At 43.8% G+C, this 26,717-nt stretch overlaps 1 protein-coding gene across 1 annotated transcript in view; it reads left to right on the top strand.

Moving 5' to 3' along the window:
- The window catches only part of LOC126411812 (acid sphingomyelinase-like phosphodiesterase 3a), a 1,193,501-nt gene that overhangs the window by 51,043 nt on the left and 1,115,741 nt on the right, over positions 1–26,717 (top strand). The window lies entirely within an intron of this gene.

The raw sequence follows: 26,717 nt of genomic DNA, 5'->3' as shown, positions 1-26,717 counted from the left end.
GTTCTTTCCGCTGAAAATTGGCTATTCACTCGTAATGTACACACCTGCAGATTGCAAACGCCTGCGAAAGCCATTTAAACAGAATAATAGGGCGCACGCAGCAGAACACGGCTTCGTAAATCGATGGATGCTGATTAATTCATTTAAACGTTCAATTACTGCAGTGCGCACTCGCCGGTACCCGATTAAAGCACTGACGCAGAACTTTAAATGACCCGCGGCGGGAGAACAACGGACCGGGCAGGCCGAACAAACAGACTTCGTAATGCGGCGTCCACATCTGTGCGTGCGTGACGGGGCGAACGGCTTCTCCACCCAGGGCCAAAGTAAATTTCAAATTGCATGCTTCGTGCTTGGGTGAGAGTCGCTGTAGTTCTCAACAAACTTCTACGCCACACAACGGATTCCTGATTCAGTAAAACAACGAGTCTGACATCTCTGGAACTCTCTTAATAACGGTATACTGCACCTAACTTACGTCCCTCTGCATAAGAGTATACGAGGGGCGGTCACAAATTGTCACACACGGAGACATTCAATCTGCGACGAAAAAAAAAAAAAATGTCAAGCAAATCATTCGCTGCTATGTCAGGAGAATTCGGGGACTGAGGTTGAGACATAATTTGGCAATGAAAAGAGGTGTCATCATGACTGTGGAGGATGAGCTGGGCCATTATGACGGGGCTAAAACTAAGGTAACGCCGCAGTGAAATAAGCATTTTTTAAATGAAACATATACCATACTTCATAAAATTCATAAGCTCTTGCACAAATTGTGATGCATAAATGTAGAATCAAATTGCAACATTAGAAATACTGAGATTACACTGTAATTTATACATTACAATGTAATTTATTCATTAAATTAAAATACACAAATAAGAGAACCAACAATGTTTGCCAGTCAGAACCTCTATCCACCGTGGTATGTATTCAGTATGGATTCAGAAAGTCTCAGTGTGTTCCTGGAAACGTCCATCCTGTCTGTGAGTGCGTAAACTGCAAATTGTGGTTAATAGACAAGACGTATTTTCGGAGGGATATGTAACAGACAGATGCAGAAAGCAGAGAATATCTTCAAACTATATCGTCAAACGTGACTGATAATATGCAGAAGAATTTTACAATATGCTCTCTTAGTCACTGATTACTCTTTCGTGATGTGTAGTCCAGGTCTATGGAACTTTTCTGTTCCTGACAAATCATCTAGAGTCGTACAGAGGTGCATGTGAGTACACTGACTGTTGCCTACTCGACTAGACTCAGCGGACCCGGTAACGTCCCTTACGATTCCAACGTAGCTCTGAACGAAATATCAACAAAATAAATGTTTCGTGGACGATGGCCGTACAACCCACGGACCATACATCGGAAAATAATATACTTGCATTAGTGCGATGTTTAATGTCCCGGGGTGAGCTGCTACAACAATATCTTTCTGTTCCCCCTAGCAGATATTTGGTGATATATGTCTGATCATCATCAATTTCCTGGATTAGGTTCGAGCTAACTTTTCCAGCTTCTGCGTCTTAGGTACACAGCTTCCTGCGTTGACCTACATGCCTAACGCCTTTGCGTGTATATTGCAAAACTTTCTTAAGGTATTTGTTGCGCTCTGTTTACACGTTGCTTGTATTTTTGCTTATATGTGTTGATTTGTCTGTTATTGCAAGTATTTCAAGCTCATTTCTAATTACTTCCTTTCTCAATCTATCTCCTCAGTTATTTACATCATTTAACTGAACTGAGAAATTTAATTTTTGACGTTTGTATTCCATGCATTCCTTACTTCCAGAATGAGATTTTCACTCTGCAGCGGAGTCTGCGCTGATATGAGACTTCCTGCAGATTAAAACTGTGTGCCGACCGAGACTCGAACTCGGGACCTTTGCGTTTAGCGGGCAAGTGCTCTACCAAGGCAAAGGTCCCGAGTTCGAGTCTCGGTCCGGCACACAGTTTTAATCTGCCAGGAAGATTTTATGCCTTACTTGGTTACCATCCAATCCTCAGGACCGTAACGTGGCGCTAGCTTAGTGTTCTCAGTTGCTTGTCATTCGTTGTCTTTTTTGGTTAATCTATCTATTTTTCCGCAGTCACACTAAAATTGTGCTGTTCTATTCAATAGATGTTTATCATAATCAAATGAAATGGCACCGCTCGGGTAGTTAAAATCTACTTGCTACACGATTTGAGCACTATTTTCGATAATAGTCGCTGTTTTTCTCGGAATGCCATTACTATTGTAATTTCCATAGGTACTTTGAAATTATGATTTTTGCTAATTGGGTTTGATTTTAAAATGTTTCTGTTCAGTACAACGGTCGCACTTGCTAAAGTCGGTCGGCATTATTGGACAGACAGCCCTTATAACTCCACTCCCATGCATATTGATTTCGATCGGCTCCACGTTCCGCTTTACTCGCAGTATTTAAAGACCGTTTCAGATAGGTCAAACATCGTCCTGCACTATCGACATGTCAGCCTCTCAGTAGTGCCCCGTACGTTCTATCATTGAGCTGGAAGCCGGTAATGGAAGTCCGTTGCACAGTGAATTCAGCATGGGCAGAGGAACGGTGGAACATGCAACTGCCTCACTGTTACTAACAGAGCACTTGCTGTTGTGCTAATCATTCCGTGAAGCTGGCCAATCTGTAACCTGAACGTTTATCCTATCTTAATTTTCCTAGCAGCCATTGTAAAATATAAGTGGCAGTCGAACGAAAACCAGCGAATTACAGTATAGAACCGTTATGATGTGGAGCCTGAATAAATATTTAACAGTCACTGGATGTAAGACAACTGCATTACCGATGCCTTGTATAAATACTCGTCTTCAGGATATCAGGTCAGAGAGAAGAACTTCATACACGCAGTGTGATGCCACAGGAATAAGTCACATTCCAAAACGTAGCTAGGTAGAAGAATTTCATACAAGGAGTATGATGCCGTAGGAACATAATACATTCCAACAGGTAGCTATGGAGAAAAACTTCATAAACGCAGTATGATGCCAACGGAATATGCTAATCAGTTATACATTAATCAGTTATTTTTATTTTTCATTAATTTCGCGTAATGAATTTCTGATGATTTAAGGAGGGAAGCGGTTATTTAGGTACGAGATCTTACAAAGATTCCTTGCCTTCATGTTGCTTGTGAGCTTGAAGGTGGTTAGACATTGCTCTGGTCATTCGTTCCGAAGCATTATGCATTCAATTTGGTCCATCTCTCGTTTAATTCAAGAATCTATATTTTGCTGGCAGTCGCAAACATAGACTTGAATCTCTGCATTTACCGTAATTCTTCACTTACGTTACACGTGTATCTCGAAAGCCAAGTGCTTTATGTCCTATAACATCCTAATATGTAGACAATACAGGACAGTTACTTCCTTTTACTTTTACTCTTGCCTCGCAGAGTGGCCCCGCGGTTTGAGGCGCCATGTCAAGGATAGCGCTGCCCCTCCCGCCGGAGGTTCGAGTCCTCCCTCGGGAATAGGTGTGTGTGTTGTTCTTAGGATAAGTTAGTTTGAGTAGTGTGTAAATCTAGGGACCGATGACCTCAGCAGTTTGGTCCCTTAGGAATTCACACACATTTGAACATGTGGAACTTTTACTCGTTTCTACTTTACTACATCATTTATTGAATACTTGAGGATATTTCTGGTACAGTATTTGTCTGATTGGCCTTGCCACATTGATAACACCGTTCCCATTAGATCACCGAAGCTAGCGCTGTCGGACTTGGGTGGCCGACCGATCTTCCGAGAGCTGTTGGCAAGCGGTGTGCACTTAGTCCTTGTGAGACAAGCTCAGAAGCTACTTGACTCAGAAGTAGCAGTTCCGGTCACGAAAACTCACAAAGGCCGGGAGAGTGCAGTGCTCTCCTCACGCCACTCCATGTCCCCATCCAGTGACGCCTGTGGGCTGAGGCTCACATGGCGGTCGGTCCGTACCGTTAGGCTCTTCCGACACCTGTTCGGACGGAGTTTCGTTTTTTTAGTTTTCAATTTGCCTGATGACTTCGTGTGCACACGTGCTGCACGGTGCCCCATTTCCTCTAGTAATAATTGGATTTCACTGTTTCCTCATATTAGTTGTTATGCATACTCCTTTCCTGGAGACAACTTTTGACGTGTCGATGTGACGTTTTTTGTCGTCGATCGCTGATCACAGTGTTGCTGTGGGAGGTTTTCTACGGTATGTGTTCATCCCCCGTGAAATGAGTTGCAAAGTGCCTTTCGCTGATGTGTTCAGTATGGCGTTATTGGTCCTGCAGATTTAGTTGCTTCTGCATATGTAAGTAACAGGACATATGTTCCTAGGACGTTTTGTGTTCAGAGTCACTAATAGTATCGTCCCTCACAGCATGTACATTTCCTCCTGATTCACTCTGTACTATTTTCAGACTGTAAACAGATAATGTAAATCACATGTATTCTCAATGCACGTAACAGGAAACGAAGCTTTAGTAAAAGCCATTAAAATACAGATTCTATAAACACGCTTTCCAGCAAATATATAGACTAATCCGAAAGCAGAAGATGATAATAAAACTGAGTGCAAAAAGTATTGTAGGAATAAATGTATAATACGATTCCGTAATGGGCTTGCAGCTAACGGACAACGAACAATCTCTGAGCCGTCGTAATACCACGATCCTGAATACCAAAGCAAGATAAAATTAATTACAAGTTCTGCATGCGGAATTCCCGCAAAAATATGTGAAAAAACATGATCTACTCATCTCGTACAAATAACCTCGGCAAAATAGCCAACGTGAATCTCCCCACAATGTCCAGGCCAGCCGCAGTGGCCGTGCGGTTCTCGATGCTTCAGTCCGGAACTGCATGACTGCTACGGTCGCAGGTTCGAATCCTTTTATAATGGACGGGAGCAGTGGATAAGTGTCGTTCGATGGGAGAGTGGACCGACCGCGACGCGTGCCGAGGTTGTCCGTTCAGGTGCGGTAATGCTATCTCCCCAGTATCGCAATGGTTACCGTACTCGCCTCCTAAGCAGAAGATCCCGAATTCGAATCCAGGTGCGGTAGACATTTCCACGTAATATCAAGCTGCAGATGATAGCAGTCATCCCCCTTCAATTTACGTATAATCTGGGTGTAGCCTGACACGTCCGTCTTATTATGGTCGCGTCTGGTCATTTAGATACGAGTCTGATGGTTTATTCAGCAATGAAATAGAGAACATACAATGAAGACCCAAGCGAAGCTAATGAAGAAAAGTTCGAAAAATATGTATAAGGAGAAATAAGAAAATACACGGATATATAGATACAACAAATAATATTCCTATGTCTAGGTACTATATTCTCTTCATAAGACGAAAGAGCCTAATACCCAATGCGAATACCTCGTCACGCACACAGCCAGCAAGGCAAAGTAGAACGCGCCCGTCAGCCGATACAAACGAAAGTTTTCGTTCTTCGTCCGCGTAGAACAGATAACTGTTTGTTTAGTGAAGATCTTTTAGTTCGTTTCGACGTAAGATTATATTATGAGGAAGACTATGGAACCATGATAACTGAGCAGCTACTTGCTGCCTTAACTGCTAAATTATAACTTTGTTTTCTAATTAGTTCCATAGTTTAAGCAGGTTTAAGTTTCACAAAAAAATTTAGTGTAATTGTTTATTAACAAACGCGTGAAAACATCTGACTGAATCTGTTTGAAAATCTTTAGTATTGCTTTTGAGATAAAAATCTCATGCTAAATAGAAAGCCGTATCCGGCTTTTCTGTTTTAGGAGCTGGCAACCTGGCGAATTGGTGCATCATGCTGGCAGGATCTGTCGTAGCTGCCGCACCCCACCGTATGATCTCATGTGCCTGCTATTATAGACTCTCTCAACTCCGATGTAAAACTGTAGTAGACTATCCTGCATTTCACAGTAGCTGTATTACGAACACAGTCATTTGTTTCACAAGATCTGCCGATTTCACTGATGTACCGCGCTTACTCACTCTTCTATTATTTATATGCATACAGATTGTAAGATGGAAGGTACAGGAATGAGCACTCGAAAATGGCTGATAGTGTAGAATAAATAATTGTGATCTTAATACAGCCAAGGTGAGACTAAGCGACAGCTTTTTAGTAGATTTGTGTTCCTATCATCTGATAAAGAAGAGTGTAGTTTATAACAATAAATAAATGGCACCAAGAGCCAGATATTAGAAAAAATTCTAACATCAGTGCCGGTATATGTTTCGTTACTGTCATTATATTCCTCACTGGCTTCCCAAGTACGTTGTCCTGGCTACGACTCAGATCATTAGGCCCGCAGCACTTGTGGAACACTTGGACGATATAATCTAGAATTACTGTGCACCACGAAGAAGGAACAGACTCACGCATAAGACCGACAACTGTCTGAACTCCTTCTAACAGTCAGTTACGTTTTTACATGGACGGTCTTTCGATGGCTGCAGTATTACTATATCAAGCACCAGTAATTTTAAAGTATACTCCAGGTACACTAGGTCTGTTTTCAATACAGCAACTTCATTCCTCACTTGTGACTGGGGTAACCTCACAACGGCATTTTAATCTCAAAAGCAAATGGCTCTGGGCACTATGGGACTCAACTTCTGAGGTCATCAGTCCCCTAGAACTTAGAAGTACTTAAACCTAACTAACCTAAGCACATCACACACATCCAAGCCCGAGGCAGGATTCGAACCTGCGACTGTAGTGGTCCCACGGTTCCTCACAGTAGCGCCTAGAACCGCTCGGCTACCCCGGCCGGCACTTGATCTCAAAAAGCTCTCTTACTGACTAGCACAGGGGGCCGACGACTCCTAGCCGTAGCTGGTCAGTTGATCACTATTTATGTTCTCATCCTGTTACAAGTTAGCGAAATTATCCTCGGACAGGATTTGACGCTTCACAATAACGTAGAGGGCCAACTACTCCCCCAATGCAATAACTGCTAACAGCAGAGTAATTTTTTATTCTTAAAGTTGTCCCTCCTTTCTAATCGACTGTCGTACCCTTCGGCATGTCCATGTAGGATTGCAGATTGTCCTCCAATGCGATCCTACAGCGTCCATTAGATTTTCAGCTTGCTGTCCAATGCCATTCAATACCGCACATTAACTTCGTCACTTCTGTCTCTAAGCTGGTAGTAGGTTGTGTTCCAAAAATGAACAGCAGAGAGACAGATGTGATGACACTTTCTGCAGGACCTTACCATCATTTTGCAGGACAATGTTCAAGCACGTACAATGCAAGCTGTTACGGATTTGTTTGGCTGATGGGGCTTCTAAGTACTATACCACCTACTGCACTACCCTGACTTAATCCCTCGTGAGTTCAACTCGATTTCGAAACTGAAGGAAACACTTCACGGCATTCGCTTCAGAACTGCTACAAATTCGTAGAGCAATAGACCGCTCCGCTCGATCTGTCAACACAACAGGCACTGGTAAGAGTATCCTATAACTTCCACATCGCTGGCAATGGGTTATCCACAATGCTGGTGACTACTTTGAAGGTCAGTAAAACTTTGTAACACGTATGTATTTTGTACGAGCTGTAAATAAGTAGTTTCCACTATTAAAGTTCCAACCCTCGTAGTTAATATGTAATTATATCACACACAAAAAAATGTTTTTACCAGTTGTTATCCGTTTAAAGATCCCTCTTTCTTAGGATCACACTCTGACATGGCATACTGACGTTATAGTCCCTTGGCGGCGTAAATAAAAAAAAAAAGTCTGCCTCCAAGTCAATGCAGTCAAAAGATACGGCTACTCACAAGTAACGGGAAAAAAAATTATTCGGTTGTAATTATATCACATAAAAATGTTTCCCTTTTATCCCTTACAAACTTAGATTGCATTCGTAATATGTCAAAACCTCAGTATATACAGAATGGATTTTGATCTCTTCTTTTTAGTAGTAGGAGTGATTCACAAGAAAGGTTTGTGTTTGTAATGGTCGGAGCTATTATGAACTGAAGTCCCCTGCCTCTATAAAAACGATACCTTTGCCTTCTAGCTGTAATATGCATAAGGCCGCCCGACTACTGATCCGACATTCCATGCCTATGACATGTACACCAGCAGCAAAGTTTGAAAGTGAAGTAATATTGATAAGTGATGCACGATTGCACTTTCATTGTTAGGATAACATTCCAATATCCCGTAAAATATCTAATGACGCCACTGAACAATTCGACATTTGCTTAACAGCAGTAGCCCTATGATCGGCTGTACATAATTCTTCTCTGGAGACTTCCGTCACGTTTTAACCAGTAATCGCTACAGGTACATGATCGGACGAAATAAACGCATCTGCAACTGCCACGTAGCCTGTCATGTTAATATAACTCCCAAATTATTAAAGTAAATGATATATTACAACAGCAAATTGGAAATTACACAGAAAGTTTAAGCTTAAAACTGAAAATTTAAACTTTCTCGAAAGTCTAGCAATCCCGGGGATCGATATCACGCCATTATCAGTACGGATAAGAGGTAAAAATCATTGAGATTAGCGATAATCGAAGTGGATGAAGTATCTACATACATAACTAAGTTTGTACGGAACCCTCGGTGCGCGACTCCTACTCGCATTTGTACAGTTTTAGTACCGGATAGTGAGACTCTACCTAGACGGGACGTTACATGGGCGGTAGATTCGTTGAGGTAGCATGGTCTCCCCGTTCATTGGTCGAGAATTCGCTGGATTTCCATGGAGATATTTAACGGCAATGGTGTGTGCCAAAATCATCCACGATGTGCAGACGTTTCAAGAGCGAGAGATCGCTGCATGTGTCGGTCAAGAAGAGCTAAGGAATGTTTAAACATACTTTGTAACCTCATGTAGCACTGCCTGTGTTGGCTACTTCTACGTAATAGACCGATGCGAAAGAGGGGGCGGAGTGTCCCGTATCACCAGGTATTGCTTTCCGGTTATTGTCGTTGTCTATGTCTGACCAATAATACAGTCCATCGGAATATGTGACACTTTCTTTAAGCACCTTGTGCATAGCAAAAGTAGGGCCAAGAGGGGATATTTCCTTTTTGTCTTACATTAGTATCGTGGGCCCATCTCGTTGCAGAATATAGCGATGGACCGTGACGCGAGAGCGCCACTTCGCGGAGTTTACACTGCAAATACAATTCCGGCGACATTGCTTTTCTGGTTTAGCACGTTTCTCCAATATTTTTGCCAAATGTTCGACACGAACATCAATAAGCGTTACATCATGAATTTTGTGTTTTCAAGAACGTATTTCGGTGGACACTAGTTTCAACGACACAAAAATACAACAAAATTAAGAGCCCCTACGTTTGCTATCAGTTGCCAAAAATCTCGTTTTGATATTTCAAACTGTTCGACAGCATGACAATGGTCCAACTTGTAGGTGATCAGTTGTATACATGTAAAAGATTTGATGGATAACGACGAAAGCTTGCTGAGGACGTCGGTGACAGATGTGGTTTTACACTGACAAGTACCAAAGTTAAAAAAAATAGTCGTTTAGTATTGGAAGTTCTACAGAGAACCGACGTTTGATACAAGAAATTAACGTAAATATAGTTTTAAAGCAGAGCTGCGTAGGACAAGAAGTGGGAAACGCACTACCTAAATTGATATTCATTGGAAAAACTCTGAGAAGTTACTTCTATTGGCTCACAGTCAAAATGGATTCAGAGAATATCATTATAATGCAAGACAATTAGCTCCTAATTCTCATTATATAATGAGTGCTGCTGACACGGAATCAAAACTGATTCCGCATTTCTAGATTTCTAGATGGTTTTCCATGTCGTTTCTCATAAGCGCCTTCTAATCATATTACATGCCTACGCAGTATCATCTCAGTTCCGTGACTGGATTCGTGGTATCCTGTCAGAATGATCACAGTTGGTAGTAACTGACGGAAAGTCAGCGAGTAAATGTGCTAGCTGGCGTTCCCCAAGGAACTGTCACTGATGGTCTCCTGTTCCTACTCTACATATACAATTTCGGAGACAAACTGAGCAACTCTCTTGAGCATTCTTTGCAGCTAATCCTGGCATCTACAGTACAGTAAAATCATCAGAAAAACATAACCAATTTCAAAATTAGTTAGATATCTTTTTGGTGCTAAAAGTGGAAAGCAATGAAAATTATGACGTCATCCACGTAAGTACTAAAAAGAATTCACTAAATTTCGGTTACAGTATAAATCACACATATCTAAAGGCTGTCAATTCAACTAAGTACCTCGGGATAACAATGACGAACATTCAGAGGATGCAGCTAACGTTCTAAAGAGTGTGTCTGCACTAGTGTAATTTGTTACTCTATTGCTATGCAGTGTGGGATCCTTTGAAAGAACAAGAACTACATCTACATCTACATCTACATTGATACTCCGCAAGCCACCCAACGGTGTGTGGCGGAGGGCACTTTACGTGCCACTGTCATTACCTCCGTTTCCTATTCCAGTCGCGTATGGTTCGCGGGAAGAACGACTGTCTGAAAGCCTCCGTGCGCACTCTAATCTCTCTAATTTTACATTCGTGATCTCCTTGGGAGGTATAAGTAGGGGGAAGCAATATATTCGATACCTCATCCAGAAACGCACCCTCTCGAAACCTGGCGAGCAAGCTACACCGCGATGCAGAGCGCCTCTCTTGCAGAGTCTGGCACTTGAGTTTATTAAACATCTCCGTAACGCTATCACGGTTACCAAATAACCCTGTGACGAAACGCGCCGCTCTTCTTTGGATCTTCTCTATCTCCTCCGTCAGACCGATCTGGTACGGATCCCACACTGATGAGCAATACTCAAGTATAGGTCGAACGAGTGTTTTGTAAGCCACCTCCTTTGTTGATGGACTACATTTTCTAAGCACTCTCCCAATGAATCTCAACCTGGTACCCGCCTTACCAACAATTAATTTTATATGATCATTCCACTTCAAATCGTTCCGCACGCATACTCCCAGGTATTTTACAGAAGTAACTGCTACCAGTGTTTGTTCCGCTATCATATAATCATACAATAAAGGATCCTTCTTTCTATGTATTCCCAATACATTACATTTGTCTATGTTAAGGGTCAGTTGCCACTCCCTGCACCAAGTGCCTATCCGCTGCAGATCTTCCTGCATTTCGCTACAATTTTCTAATGCTGCAACTTCTCTGTATACTACAGCATCATCCGCGAAAAGCCGCATGGAACTTCCGACACTATCTACTAAGTCATTTATATGTATTGTGAAAAGCAATGGTCCCATAACACTCCCCTGTGGCACGCCAGAGGTTACTTTAACGTCTGTAGACGTCTCTCCATTGATGACAACATGCTGTGTTCTGTTTGCTAAAAACTCTTCAATCCAGCCACACAGCTGGTCTGATATTCCGTAGGCTCTTACTTTGTTTATCAGGCGACAGTGCGGAACTGTATCGAACGCCTTCCGGAAGTCAAGAAAAATAGCATATATCTGGGAGCCTGTATCTAATATTTTCTGGGTCTCATGAACAAATAAGGCGAGTTGGGTCTCACACGATCGCTGTTTCCGGAATCCATGTTGATTCCTACATAGTAGATTCTGGGTTTCCAGAAATGACATGATACGCGAGCAAGAAACATGTTCTAAAATTCTACAAGAGATCGACGTAAGAGATATAGGTCTATAGTTTTGCGCATCTGCTCGACGACCCTTCTTGAAGACTGGGACTATCTGTGCTCTTTTCCAATCATTTGGAACCTTCCGTTCCTCTAGAGACTTGCGGTACACGGCTGTTAGAAGGGGGGCAAGTTCTTTCGCGTACTCTGTGTAGAATCGAATTGGTATCCCGTCAGGTCCAGTGGACTTTCCTCTATTGAGTGATTCCAGTTGCTTTTCTATTCCTTGGACACTTATTTCGATGTCAGCCATTTTTTCGTTTGTGCGAGGATTTAGAGAAGGAACTGCAGTGCGGTCTTCCTCTGTGAAACAGCTTTGGAAAAAGGTGTTTAGTATTTCAGCTTTACACGTGTCATCCTCTGTTTCAATGCCGTCATCATCCCGTAGTGTCTGGATATGCTGTTTCGAGCCACTTACTAATTTAACGTAAGACCAGAACTTCCTAGGATTTTCTGTCAAGTCGGTACATAGAATTTTACTTTCGAATTCAATGAACGCTTCACGCATAGCCCTCCTTACGCTAACTTTGACATCGTTTAGCTTCTGTTTGTCTGAGAGGTTTTGGCTGCGTTTAAACTTCGAGTGGAGCTCTCTTTGCTTTCGCAGTAGTTTCCTAACTTTGTTGTTGTACCACGGTGGGTTTTTCCCGTCCCTCACAGTTTTACTCGGCACGTACCTGTCTAAAACGCATTTTACGATTGCCTTGAACTTTTTCCATAAACACTCAACACTGTCAGTGTCGGAACAGAAATTTTCGTTTTGATCTGTTAGGTAGTCTGAAATCTGCCTTCTATTACTCTTGCTAAACAGATAAACCTTCCTCCCTTTTTTTATATTCCTATTAACTTCCATATTCAGGGATGCTGCAACGGCCTTATGATCACTGATTCCCTGTTCTGTACATACAGAGTCGAAAAGTTCGGGTCTGTTTGTTATCAGTAGGTCCAAGATGTTATCTCCACGAGTCGGTTCTCTGTTTAATTGCTCGAGGTAATTTTCGGATAGTGCACTCAGTATAATGTCACTCGATGCTCTGTCTCTACCACCCGTCCTAAACATCTGAGTGTCCCAGTCTATATCTGCATAACTAAATGCTCGGATTAAAAACCGTGGTAGACAGGATTAAGTCTCCCCCCCCCCCCCCCCCCATTGTCCCATCCATACTTCTGAGACGAAATGGTGGACGTAAAAGAAAGGTTCAAGAGTGAGACTGAAATTCAAGGTGAAAGGATAGTAAAGATAAGATTCGCTGACGAAATTGCTACGGTCAGTGAAAGTGAAGAAAAGTTGCAGCATCTATTGAATGGAATAAACAGTCTAATGAGTACAGAATACCGACTGAGAGTATATCGAAGAAAGGTGAAATTAACCAGAAGTAGAAGAACTTACAACAGCGACATAATTAACTTGAGAATTGGGGGTCACGAAGTCGATGAAGTGAAAGAATTCGGTTACCTAGGCAGCAAAATTACCCATGATGGGAGGAAGGATGACAACACGCAGACTAGCACAGACAAAAGTGGCCGTCCTGACGAAGAGAAGCCTACTAGTATCAATAGTATCAAACATACACCTTAATTTCAGGAAGAAATTTGTAAGAAGGTACGCTAGGAGCACAGCATTGTATGATAGCCAGTGAGAAAATCAGAACAGATGACAATCGAAGCACTAGTTGCAGTGCTACCGGAAGTGTTGAAAATTAGGTTGACTCATAAGGTAGGGAATGAGGAGGTATTCCGCAGAATCGGCGAGGGAAGGAATATACAGAAAACATAGAAAAACGGACATGACGACAGGACAAAAATAATGGTTCAAATGGCTCTGAGCACTATGCGACTTAACTTCTGAGGTCATCAGTCGCCTAGAACTTAGAACTAATTAAACCTAAGTAACCTAAAGACCCCACACACATCCATGTCCGAGGCAGGATTCCAACCTGCGACCGTAGCGGTCGCTCGGCTCCAGGCTGTAGCGCCTAGAATCGCACGGCCACTCCGGCCGGCTGACGACAGTACATCTGCTAACATGTCGGGTAATAGCTTCCATGGTTCTATAGTTTGCACTCTATAGAAGACAGAAATTGGAATACATACAGCAAATAACTGAGGACGGTGTTTGTAGTCGCTGATCTGACATGAAAAGGTTGGCAGAGGAGATTAATTCGTGGAGGGATGCATCAAACAAGTCAGAAGAGCACTGAGAAAAGATATCGAAAACGTTCCAAAAAGGGCAAGTCGTTTCGTATTCGCCAAATACGGGAACGACTGTCACTGATACGATACGCGAGATCTATCGACGAAATTCGAATCTCTAACTTTTACTCCAAAATGATGCAAAAATATTTTGTTGCCCACTCACATAGAGAGAAACAATCATCGTAATAAAATAAGAGGAGGGAGTGCTCGTATCTCCCTCACGCTCTTCGAAATTGAGACGATAGAGAAGTAGTATCGACGAGATTCGATGAACCCTCTGCTAGGCGCTTAAGTGTAAACTGCAGAGTAGTCAGTTAGGTGTAGATGAGAAGAGGTTGCGGGAGCTGCCTCAGTGCTCAGCACTGCTCATCATTCTGGTGTCTTTCACATGTTAGGATTAGTAGGAGAAATACGACCGGAAGACGAGCGGCGTGTTTCCCCTGCTGGACTGAGTCAGAATGGACTAGGCCTTTTCGCTTTCTCATAAAGGATTTAAATGAGTTAAAATATTCAACGTAAATAAATATTATTCTTAGGTATGGAGTTATATATTATCAAACGGACCTAATACCATAGATTTGTCACAAACTGTTGCAATAACACAAAAGCAGTCAACGACGCAGAAAATGGAGCAGAAATTCATTCACTAAGTGGGCAGTTCTCGTTGGCAAATATTTGGCAGGCTGTTGCCGCGATATGGATTCAGGGGGCTCTGCTGCCACGCACGAATGCAGCCACACCGCTGACAACTTCACCCTTGAGCTTGTCGCGGATGACACGCTAGAGAAACGTGCTAATCCCCAATCCCCGTACCTCCACATCAGCCTTTCCCCCTGCTCTCACTCTCTCTCTCTCTCTCTCTCTCTCTCTCTCTCTCTCTCTCTCTTTCTCTCCCTGTCTCTGCTTTCCCGCCATTTCCAACCACAAGCTGAATGTGGCGCTCTGCGTATCAGTGAGTGCAAACAACATTCACCCTGCCGTACAGGTTTCCGCGTCCACGTTCTCCCTCGCAAAACACACAGTGAATAAGTCGTCATATCTGTCGTATTTGGTTTCTACCGTTGCTCTGATTTAAATGTTTCACATCTGCCTTTTTAACTTGAATGTACACAAAGCACTCAGTGGACACTAGCCTCTGTTTGTCTGCTGTCGCAGGGCGGACGAATCTACTCTCCTTGCCACGCAGTCATGCCGTATGGCGGAAGATGGGCTGGACTCTCTCCCTCTCCCTCTCTCACTCTCTCTCTCTCTCTCTCTCTCTCTCTCTCTCTCGCTCTCTCTCTCTCTGTGTGTGTGTGTGTGTGTGTGTGTGTCTTCTCTTCCTCCCATTTACACAAACACACACACACACACACACAAACACACACCTTTCTCGCAGGACCGACCGAAACAAACAAAAAGCATTGGCGGACGGAGCGGGCGACCGCGGACGTTCCGCTGTCCGCCTCCATAAATCAGAAACACGCAGACAGACAAAAACTGGGCATTAGAATGAAATAAAATTACCATAATTCTCGGCGCTGATTTGAATAAAACGGAGGTAGTCATGAGTGCAAGGAGGCTGCGGCCGCGGGGAGGGGCGAGCCTATGCAAATTCTGACCTCGGTAATTGGTCGGCGTTCCCAGGCGGCGCTGGCAGCGGCCACCGGGGTCTCCCCGGCTAGGCTGGCCAACATAGCCGCCGCGACGGTAAATTTGATTACCGCGTGCGGCGCGAGCTGGCTGCATTGCGCTCTCCCACGCGGCCTCTTCCCATTAAGGACACGCTTTCTCTGCGTGGCAGACCATAAGCGGGTCGCAGTCGCAGTTACCGCAGCCTGCAAAGAGAAGCGCTGCAAGGACAGTTGGTGTGGCCATTTGTAACTCCGTCGGCGCGAGGAGTGTCTGAGGTGGAGTGAAGGATTGGAACACTTTATAGCCGTTCAGGTGATTGTGACAACATACGTTTCAAGCTGATCAAGACCATGGTTATTTGTGTCCTTGGAGAATATGAATACTCTGTGAACATTAAGTTTCCCTTCTGAAGTAACAAAAAAAGAATGAAATGTGGCATTGATGGCCAGGAGGCCCACTCCGGGGAGGTTCGGTCGCAGGGTTGCAGATCTTGTATCAGGCGACGCCACGTTGGGCTGCTTGCATGTTGGTGACGATGAAATGGAGATGAGGACAAAACAACATGCTGTTCACAAGTGAAGAAAAATCGGGAGTGGAACCCAGGCCCGCTGCATGGTAGGCAAGAACGTTACCACTCAGCTAAGCAGGCAGACTCTCTTGTAAGCAATCTCCTTGACAGTGGCACTTTGACATGGATAGCCAGAGCAAGGAAAGGGGTTGTTTTACAACAACAAGTGGCAGTCTAGTATATGTCTGCAGTAGGGACACCACCCCAAATTTATTCAAACTGGCGGATACAAGATGGCGGCGCTAGATGTGGCAATATCACAATGATGTCAAGGTGAGAGGTTCAAATTCTGGCAGGAACATAGGTCACTTGGGCAACCTCCGCTAACATAACCCTCTCCCCTCCTCCCTCCACTCCCCCATCCCCTCCCCTCTGCAAGAAAGTGGCGGGGAAATTTCGGCGGAAAAAAGTTGACTAAGTCATCCAACCACCATCTCTTCCTTGGAATTGGTGGGAAAATGACTCAATCTATACTGGACTGCTGGTTAAGATGGATGTAACTCTTTGTTTTGCATGCTTTGTTTATATATGCAGTTTGAGTTGTCATGTGCAGTAGCTCTGTCCAGTGTGTTCACCATGAGGTCCAGAGTCCAAGTGACCTAGTACGCAGTACCACCACCAGAGGGCACTATCGCTCCTCCTGTGATGTAATGCTAGATGGTGTTCTGGGGGAAAAAGGTCAGGAAGCAATAGGAACCCCAGATCCGTTCATGTGTTAGACTTCAGCCAGTAGAATCTGGTAACATCATTGTAGAGGGCATAGGGCAGGCTCAGCAGCTCTGTGACCTCAGTCTCGCTCAGTCAGCCAGCAGTTGCAGCAGCTGCAGCAGCAGCAGCAGAAGAAGAAGAAGAAGAAGAAGAAGAAGAAGCATGAAGTGTCAAGAGCAATTGCAATCCAGCACAGCTCTGGAGAACAGGAGAAAAGCGGAAAATTAAGTATCCATTACAGATCTTTGTCTGTGGTTACCATTTTTATTATTATTAGCTGTTTTTGCGCCTTTGTCCATATATAATGCTTTCTTGTCTCAGTGGGTTAAGTGATGGGCCTATAGTGGCTACACATAGTACCACTGTCCCTTCAAGGCTCAGTGCCAACACGTCAACCTCTGCTGCCTCTGGACCTGCAGCAACCACAGCTGCCATCTTGTCAAGACTGACCTCTGGACCTGCAGCAGCAACAACCTCCAGCATGCCTGAATCTCTAGCGACCACATGGGACCCTGTAGAACACATAGACCACTTGCTAGAGCAGGACAACGAGCTGTTATTGTCTCTCCCATTCAGCAGTTTGTGTGATGATGACTTGTGATCTGCTCCCAACACATCAGCTGCAGCTGATGGTCCTAAACAACAGCAAGATGGAGGACAGTACTGGTCACTGACACAAGACCCATCCCAGAACATCCCTGTGCTCGTGCAGGTACAGAGTGCAGATGATGTGGTTAGGAAATCATCAAGTGTACCCATGCTTTTCAGTTATACATACAATTTAACTGCCAGTGGAATGATATGTGTAAACATCGATATAGAAGCACATCATGACTGGGGCTTGCACGCAAGAATAGAAATTGGAAATGCTCTTAAGGTTGTTGAAGTATCTATTTCTGAGTTCAACTGCAACGAAATAAGGCGTGTAGAGCGCTTCATCAATCAGCAGATGACTACAGAGTATTATCGTATCCTTACACCCCCCCTCCCAGCCCCCAACATTCCTCTTACTAGTGTGACACCATTACGACAGTGTTTGATGACTCAGCACTATGTGTGAAATCGGGTGACAAGTGTGTTTACCTATGCATGACTCAATTATGAAGTTATACGATCTGGATGCTTCACTACGCCTTGCATTGGAGAGAATGAATCATTGGTTGCCAAGCATGGGCTCTCCGTACAATGATATTTTAAAATTTTTGAGTGTATGTAGTGTACATATTGAGGAGTTGGAGCAAGATCTTTGTTTCAAATGAATGCAGAACCAAAAGAGAAAAGGATTAAATGTGTGCGTGAAAAACCCAAGTACTGTGAGGAACCCATTGGCTTGAGGGAGATACACACAGAATATATTGCATATCAAAATGCTTTGTTTGGTAAATACGGTACAGGTGCGAAGAGGAAGATAAAGGAAGAGTCTGATAACTTTGATGCAGTATTTCAAAAAAGTTATCAGACTCTTACTTTCCTCTTCGCACCTGTACAGTATTTACCAATACTGTATATATATCAATTTGTGTTTGTGTTTTATTTCATACTTCTCTCATTATAGTCCAAGTATTACACTTATTAATATCATCTTCATTTCTCACACCAGTCATTGACCAAATTAATCTTAATAGGTAAAATATATAAAGCCGAATACTCTTTGTAGCCAATATAGCTCAGTGGGTTAAGTGATGGGCCTATAGTGGCTACACATAGTACTGCTGTTCCTTCAAGTGTATCTACCTATATATGCCAGTTACTTGTCAGTACCTGGCATAGTTAGTATCATGGTAGGGTGGGTGAATCATCCTCATCACAAGGACTTTGTTGTCAGTGTCTGGTCTTGTGAAGATGCAAAAGATGGCCTGAGGAAGAAGAAGAAAGGAATACGCCCTCTTAATAACACACGAGCAATTATTCTATGTCCATCCAGCTGTGGCAAGATTAATGTCCTCCTGACGCTGCTAAAACATGTAGACGGAGTCTAATTTGAGCATGTTTGTTTATTCTCAATTGGTTCAAATGGCTCTGAGCACTATGGGACTTAACATCTGAGGTCATCAGTCACCTAGAACTTAGAACTAATTAAACCTAACCAACCTAAGGACATCACACACATCCATGACCGAGGCAGGATTGGAACCTGCGACCGGAGCGGTCGCTCGGCTCCACACTGTAGCGCCTAGAACCGCACGGCCACTCCGGCTGGCTGTGTATTCTCAAAAACACTGTTTCAGACCAAGTATCAGCTCTTACTGGAGATATGGTGCGGTGTAAAAGGTGTTAAATACGACACTCAGTAAAAGCGGTGAAACCGCCCCACCTAAAAAAGCAAAGCCAAACACTGTCTGCGTATTTGGCGATATTACTGTGGAAAACGAAGACCAAATCCGAAAATTTCTCTGTTTCGGTCGTCATATGGGTTACGCAGGTCGTCATATGGGTTAGTCAGGGATAGTGCAAACCTCATTATAACATTCAAGCAAGACAATCTGAATTTAAAACACATTTACCAGGTACATAAAGGATTTTTCAGAGATATTTGCTGATTGCTGGAATCATTCACAGTAAGAGTTTCTCGTTATTAATAAAACAAGAAAACTGAGTGATGATAGGTAAAAGCGAAACTTTCAAGACTTTCTGTAAATGTAGCCTTTAAGGGAAGTGATTAGATCAGTATACGCTACACCATCGACAAATTCGTGCTAATGTCTCACTCTCAATCCGAGAGAATGGGTGTACATAGACAGATCATTCGCTTGTACATGAATGCGAAAATTCAGACTATTGTGCATAAAGCTGGAGGCGTGCGCAGCTAACTAGAGACATATTACCACAGTCTTCTGAGAAAGGTCAATATGTTATTTAATGAAATCGGTAAGAAAGTAACCGACTTAACTGAAAAAAGTCGAGGCTATTGAGTGGAAAATAGATTTAGAGGTCCTTGTTGTTGAGAATCGAGAGTAGACACAATATTAAGAGGAAGAAGAAGAGCGGATGTATAAAGCCTCATACTGTAGAGACGTCTGATTAGTATACGCCGAGATGTCAACAAAGCAGAATGTTGTTCAGGCGTGGAAAGCAGTTCGAGAGAAATCGCGGTTGCTAAGGTTAGGGCATACAGATCGACAGCAAATACTAAAAGAGACGTTTAAGCCGATTACTGAATCTCCCAGGCAGCTCTCAGCAAAAACAAAACCACACGATAACGATAGTGTTGCAATTGACGCCCCTGGTCAGATAGATTATTCGGCGTTAGCAGGGGAAGACTGTACATGCTGGGCATGTATCCTATAAATTTGACTGATGGCACAACACAGATTGGTGATAGGCGGTTTGAGAGAACACCCGGCTTAATGAATCTTATTTTCCTAAGACCTTACAAAAAAACCTATAAATTATTCATTTAATGATAGGAAAATATACTGTGCAGTACTGCATTTGACTGATGGAAATAAGATCGCAAAAAGGCTGAGCAGCAAGAAATATAAAACTATTGTAAAACCATTACTTGATGGCGGAAACAACAACAGCAACAGCGACGGTGGTACTGACATTGAGCATAACGCAGTGAACGACCGAATCCCGCAGTATATATATCATGACGACCCCAATTTTAGAGATCGACTATGGCTGCCCATGGCATCAACTGCTGCAGGTAATACAGCTCATTCGAATGAGGCTGTTTCAGTGATATCTGAGCTTAGAGAGAGAGGTATTGTCGAAAAAGTATGGAGACAGTAGTTCGAGAACTGCACTAACCAGCACACGAAGCATACCCTCATAGACATATTATTAAGGTTAGGATGACTTACGGCAGGCTGATCTCGTAGATATGAAGGAATTTTCACGTGAGAATAATGGATTCAAATATATTTTAACGGTTATTGATAAATACTCCAAATATGCTTGGACGTTACCTTTCAAAACAGAAACGGGTAGAAATGTCGCGGATGTTTTTGAGCGTTTCTACAGACAGGCACGAATAGATACTCAGACAACCTCCAAACCGATCACGATGGAGAGCTTTACATTAGGTACGTCAATACCGCGGTGCAGCGAAATGGAATACATCACCACTCAACATTCACCCACCTGAAGGGAAGTATCGTGGAGCGTGTGAATAGAACAATAAAAGGTCAAATGAGGATGCGTTTTAAACTTCGCAGCTCATAGAAATGGATATAAATCATCCCCAAAATAATTGATCGCTACAACTGAACCAAACATACCACAATAAAATGAGACCAATCGATGTTCGTGATAATGGACTTATGGATACGGTGTACTGTCGCATGAAAATACTGGATCCACACATACAGAAATTTAACGTAAGTGATTTGGTACACATCTCAAAACAGAAGACAGCATTTGAGAAATAATACCTACAGTATTGCTCAACAGAGATATTCACAGTTTCAAAGCTGCAAAGAACGAATCCAAGAACCTACATCTTGAAGGACAGTAAAGGCGAAGAAATAGCGGGTTGCTTCTGTACCCAGGAGTTGTAGAAAATTCTCAGAACCAGATCTGTTTGTCGAGGAGAGAGTCATAAGACGTCGGGGTAATAGAGTACAAGCCTAATGGCTTAGTTTTCTTGCAGCACAAATCAGTTGGATTGATGCTAACGATTTGCTGTATAAAGGAGCACACAGTCCACAACCATCGCAGTTGCATAATATGCGTGCTAGGAGTCGCATTAGAGGAGGTGGCGATATTCTAGACAAACTGCCAGTGGAGTTACACATTCCGGAATAGAATTACTGTGGGCCAGGAACAAAGCTTCAGAAACGTTTGGCATGAGGTGATAAGGGGTTCTTCCGCTCGACGAAGAGTGTATGGAACACGACATTGCATACGGTCCAAATAAATATCGTTCAAGTTGTCACATTGTAGATAGGATTTTAGCTGATGAGGCTAAGGCGATAAGCAGAAAAAAAGATATTGGTATAAGTCAACGCATCGCAGCATTTACAGTTGATAAAACCACGCGTGGGAAAATTAAGTTCGTTTTAGGAGTGATGAATGTCTAGCGAGTTACGAATGCTGCACGTTGTGTACTAAGCAAGAAGAAGGAGAAGGTTGGGAAGCAGAGTTGCAGAGCCTGAGAGCGATGTATGCACCTAACGCTCTGAAGCAGAAAGGTGCGGGAAGAAGAATAGGATCGGTTAAAGAGCCTCGAGTTCTAGTGATACCGAAGACGTCAGGTGCTTTTCTTCCATTCCTCATCCAAGCCCTCTCCGCGCTCTCGGAGGTACGGTCCCTCGCTGGTGGTGCTGCAGCTATTGCTCGAACAGTCAAGAAAGCAATAAGTTCCCAAGCATATTTACAAGAGGCAAGAGGACGTACCGCATGATGGAAGCCGCAGACATCGAATAAGGATTATACTTGAAACCGTACAGGAAAGGGCTGGGCTTGATAATACATTAAATAAAGCCCGTTAGCAGTCCCACCAGATCGACAACTCTCAAATACTGATCTTAAGTTTCTTAGAAACAAATTCAACATCCCAAGATTCCGTGGTGTGTTTATGTGGGATACAATACCGAAGGCTATGTGGAAAACCGGTGAAAGTGGTATAGTGAATTTAGATGTTTCTCGAGGACCCAGCAGCCTCTGGGTGTCATATGTTATGAAAAATACGAATCCCGTCTACTCTTTCGACTCATTGGGTGACCTGCAACCACCAGAAGAATTAAAACGATGCTTCACTCGCAGAAGACGTGTGTTCTACAATTTTCGGCGCTATCATAAGTTTAAAAATACCGCTGTGCACATCTATGCATCGTGTTTCTCTTGATGTTTACAAAGAAGAAGAAGAAGAAGTGTATATAAGGAGGAGCCTTAAACATCCCTTCATCAGTTGAGATTCAGATGCGATGTCGTACACTCAAGCGTTAAAAGAACGCTCATTTGTATTACGTGCAAATTACTTCCCGACAATTAATTTGAGCATTGGTGAATGGATTATTGCATTGATTGGACTGGAATCGTACAACAGCATCCTGAATATCACGGAGATTAATAACAAACTGCATCTGGATATTAATGGCGAAAAAGACATTGTGGAAACTGAACCGGGTGCGTACGATATCGACGATTTAAACCAAGTCATAAAACAGTCTGGAAAAGGTATTGCGCTACGTGCAAGAATCAAAATACTTAAATCTGAAATAAGGACTGTAAATGCAACGTTCTACTTTAACGGGAAAGGTTCAGTAGGACGTCTACTGGGTTTCTCGTAAGGGCAGATTTTGAAGGAGAATCCTAGTAAATCAGTCAGATCAGATTGTGGACCTACTGTCCGTCAGCACAATCCGAGTCGAGTATAACACTGCAATGAACTCCTATTTCAACGACAGTCTCATTCGTACTACACTCCTGGAAATTGAAATAAGAACACCGTGAATTCATTGTCCCAGGAAGGGGAAACTTTATTGACACATTCCTGGGGTCAGATACATCACATGATCACACTGACAGAACCACAGGCACATAGACACAGGAAACAGAGCATGCACAATGTCGGCACTAGTACAGTGTATATCCACCTTTCGCAGCAATGCAGGCTGCTATTCTCCCATGGAGACGATCGTAGAGATGCTGGATGTAGTCCTGTGGAACGGCTTGCCATGCCATTTCCACCTGGCGCCTCAGTTGGACCAGCGTTCGTGCTGGACGTGCAGACCGCGTGAGACGACGCTTCATCCAGTCCCAAACATGCTCAATGGGGGACCGATCCGGAGATCTTGCTGGCCAGGGTAGTTGACTTACACCTTCTAGAGCACGTTGGGTGGCACGGGATACATGCGGACGTGCATTGTCCTGTTGGAACAGCAAGTTCCCTTGCCGGTCTAGGAATGGTAGAACGATGGGTTCGATGACGGTTTGGATGTACCGTGCACTATTCAGTGTCCCCTCGACGATCACCAGTGGTGTACGGCCAGTGTAGGAGATCGCTCCCCACACCATGATGCCGGGTGTTGGCCCTGTGTGCCTCGGTCGTATGCAGTCCTGATTGTGGCGCTCACCTGCACGGCGCCAAACACGCATACGACCATCATTGGCACCAAGGCAGAAGCGACTCTCATCGCTGAAGACGACACGTCTCCATTCGTCCCTCCATTCACGCCTGTCGCGACACCACTGGAGGCGGGCTGCACGATGTTGGGGCGTGAGCGGAAGACGGCCTAACGGTGTGCGGGACCGTAGCCCAGCTTCATGGAGACGGTTGCGAATGGTCCTCGCCGATACCCCAGGAGCAACAGTGTCCCTAATTTGCTGGGAAGTGGCGGTGCGGTCCCCTACGGCACTGCGTAGGATCCTACGGTCTTGGCGTGCATCTGTGCGTCGCTGCGGTCCGGTCCCAGGTCGACGGGCACGTGCACCTTCCGCCGGCCACTGGCGACAACATCGATGTACTGTGGAGACCTCACGCCCCACGTGTTGAGCAATTCGGCGGTACGTCCACCCGGCCTCCCGCATGCCCACTATACGCCCTCGCTCAAAGTCCGTCAACTGCACATACGGTTCACGTCCACGCTGTCGCGGCATGCTACCAGGGTTAAAGACTGCGATGGAGCTCCGTATGCCACGGCAAACTGGCTGACACTGACGGCGGCGGTGCACAAATGCTGCGCAGCTAGCGCCATTCGACGGCCAACACCGCGGTTCCTGGTGTGTCCGCTGTGCCGTGCGTGTGATCATTGCTTGTACAGCCCTCTCGCAGTGTCCGGAGCAAGTATGGTGGGTCTGACACACCGGTGTCAATGTGTTCTTTTTTCCATTTCCAGGAGTGTATTTACGCATTCTTCCCCTCAGTTGTCACAGGGTATAACATTGCTGAGACACCTACCAATGCAATACCCCTTCCAGTGACAATTCAGACATTGGACTATTTGGAGTTGCTTATTGTGGACCAGAATAGTCAACTTGTTGACTTTCGTGGTGAGGAAATCATTGTACGATTACATATAAGGCAGGATCGGCATACGGTATGAAACCGGTGTACGCGATCCACAGCACGTAACTTCGCTGCCGATTTGCAAGGTGATAAATCTGGCAAACTACGAGTTTCTTGAACCAGTTGGCTTGAAACTTCGCACTGACGCCTACACTAAATATAACCAGTCCAGTAAAGTATGATGAGAGAATTATACATCAGGAATGCTTCTCGGCTAAGCCTTACGCCTCAACCCCATTTAACAAGAATGATGAAATTAGGATTGTCATTCAGCACCAAGACGCACTGACGCTTCCATGCAAGTGTTTCATATATTGGGAGGGGTTATTGGAGCAAACCAACTGAAGAGGTACAGTGGGATCCAAGCTTACACGTAACGGTTTAGCATTCCTGTTTCAACAGATACGCTATGAACTCGATGGGTCTGAGAGCGACCGTTGACGCAATGCCGGGATAACATCAACCCTTAAAGTACACGTCTCTGTATCGCCCATGGATTTGAATAGTTTAGAAAATGCGAGATTATCTGGGAGATAGAATAGTTGCAGAGTACAACCAATATACTGCATGCATACCTCTAAAAATGCTTAACGGCTACACTGAGGACATCAGGCACATTATTATGAATGCTAAACAGAAACTTAGTGTGGTACAGAGTGCGATGGATAATAACTCACACACTCAAGGAGCTCGAGAAAGCAAGATAATATAGAAAATGACTCACATGAGTGTATCAGACGAGGAGCGTTTGAAGCTTTTAAAAGCCCTGAAACCCAGTACATTTCTACCACAAACATTTCGCTCGTGGGAGGTATTCGTGTACCTAGTGCAAGCGACTGCAAGCACACGAACATGCGCTATAAAAACCACTTCGCAGCTACAGACACCTAGATTCATCATACTTGCCTTCCAGAATGATAGAAGAGGGAATATAGCAAATGATTCCACTGTGTTCGACAACTGCACGTTAACTAATGTCAAAGTCTACTGGAATTCAGAAATCTACCCATATAACAGTTCATACCTGCATTGGGATGAAATTGTGTACTGTCCAGCATAGGGCATGTATGCGAGGTTTCGTGCTCTTTACTATGAAAGTGCTCCAGAAGTAGGTGGAGGGTGTCTGCTCAGTCCACGGAAGTTCAAGTAGCTGTCACTGAGAATCGTAATAGACTGCTCAAAACAGAATGAGATAATTAAGTCAGGGCCTATAGACGTACGGACTAAAGTGGAATCTTCGACACATTCCCCAGAACACACTATCGTGTATGCTCTAGTTCTACATGGCCGTGTGATCAACTACTACCCGCTCACCGGTTTTGTGCAACGAGTTGCATAAATGAACAGGTGTTGCGCCTTATCTGTAGCATTCCACAATGTCATCTCAAGGGGTGAAGATCATCGCAGATGCTTAGGCTTTCTATGATGATGAGCGTAGACAGTTCATAGTTAAAGGTGTTGCATTCGTAGCGTGTAAAGAAGACGTAGGAATAATAGAGACATTTTCAGCAAACAGTGTATCACCAAGGTCTTTCAGGTATGTGAAGTGTGCTAAGACATGGAAGAGCGCAAAATGGTTAACACATTCTATCATGGAATTCACTGGAATGATCCTGGCATACCCTACAAAGATATGGTGACGTCGCTTCAATTATTTGACCGCTCACATACCATCATCTATGTGAAGGGAAAGAAGATATCACGGATGCGTCGAATCTTCATGTTTGCTGCTATTGAAGACCTAGATTTCTATGGGAGTCCTGCTCTCCATCGACTCAAGAAGAATAAGATGTGTGAAAATAGTGTTGCTATGTCTGCGTGAGAAACCGTAAAATTACTTTTAAGTTGGATGAGAAATAAATGAATTTTTACCTCACAACCTCTATGTTCTTTTTCTTTCTTTCCTTTTTTTCAACTCTGTTACCGCTCAGAGAGTGTACAGTTTTAACCAGATGGTGTGTCTGTGGTTTTCTTCTAGCATAGGAGATGTAATTTTAGACGTGTCTGCTGTGTACCTTTAGAAGCGGGCAC

This window comes from Schistocerca serialis, chromosome 1 (assembly GCF_023864345.2).
Source record: "Schistocerca serialis cubense isolate TAMUIC-IGC-003099 chromosome 1, iqSchSeri2.2, whole genome shotgun sequence".
Classification (NCBI taxonomy): Eukaryota; Metazoa; Arthropoda; class Insecta; order Orthoptera; family Acrididae; genus Schistocerca; species Schistocerca serialis.
This window is presented reverse-complemented; position numbering and strand designations above follow the sequence as displayed.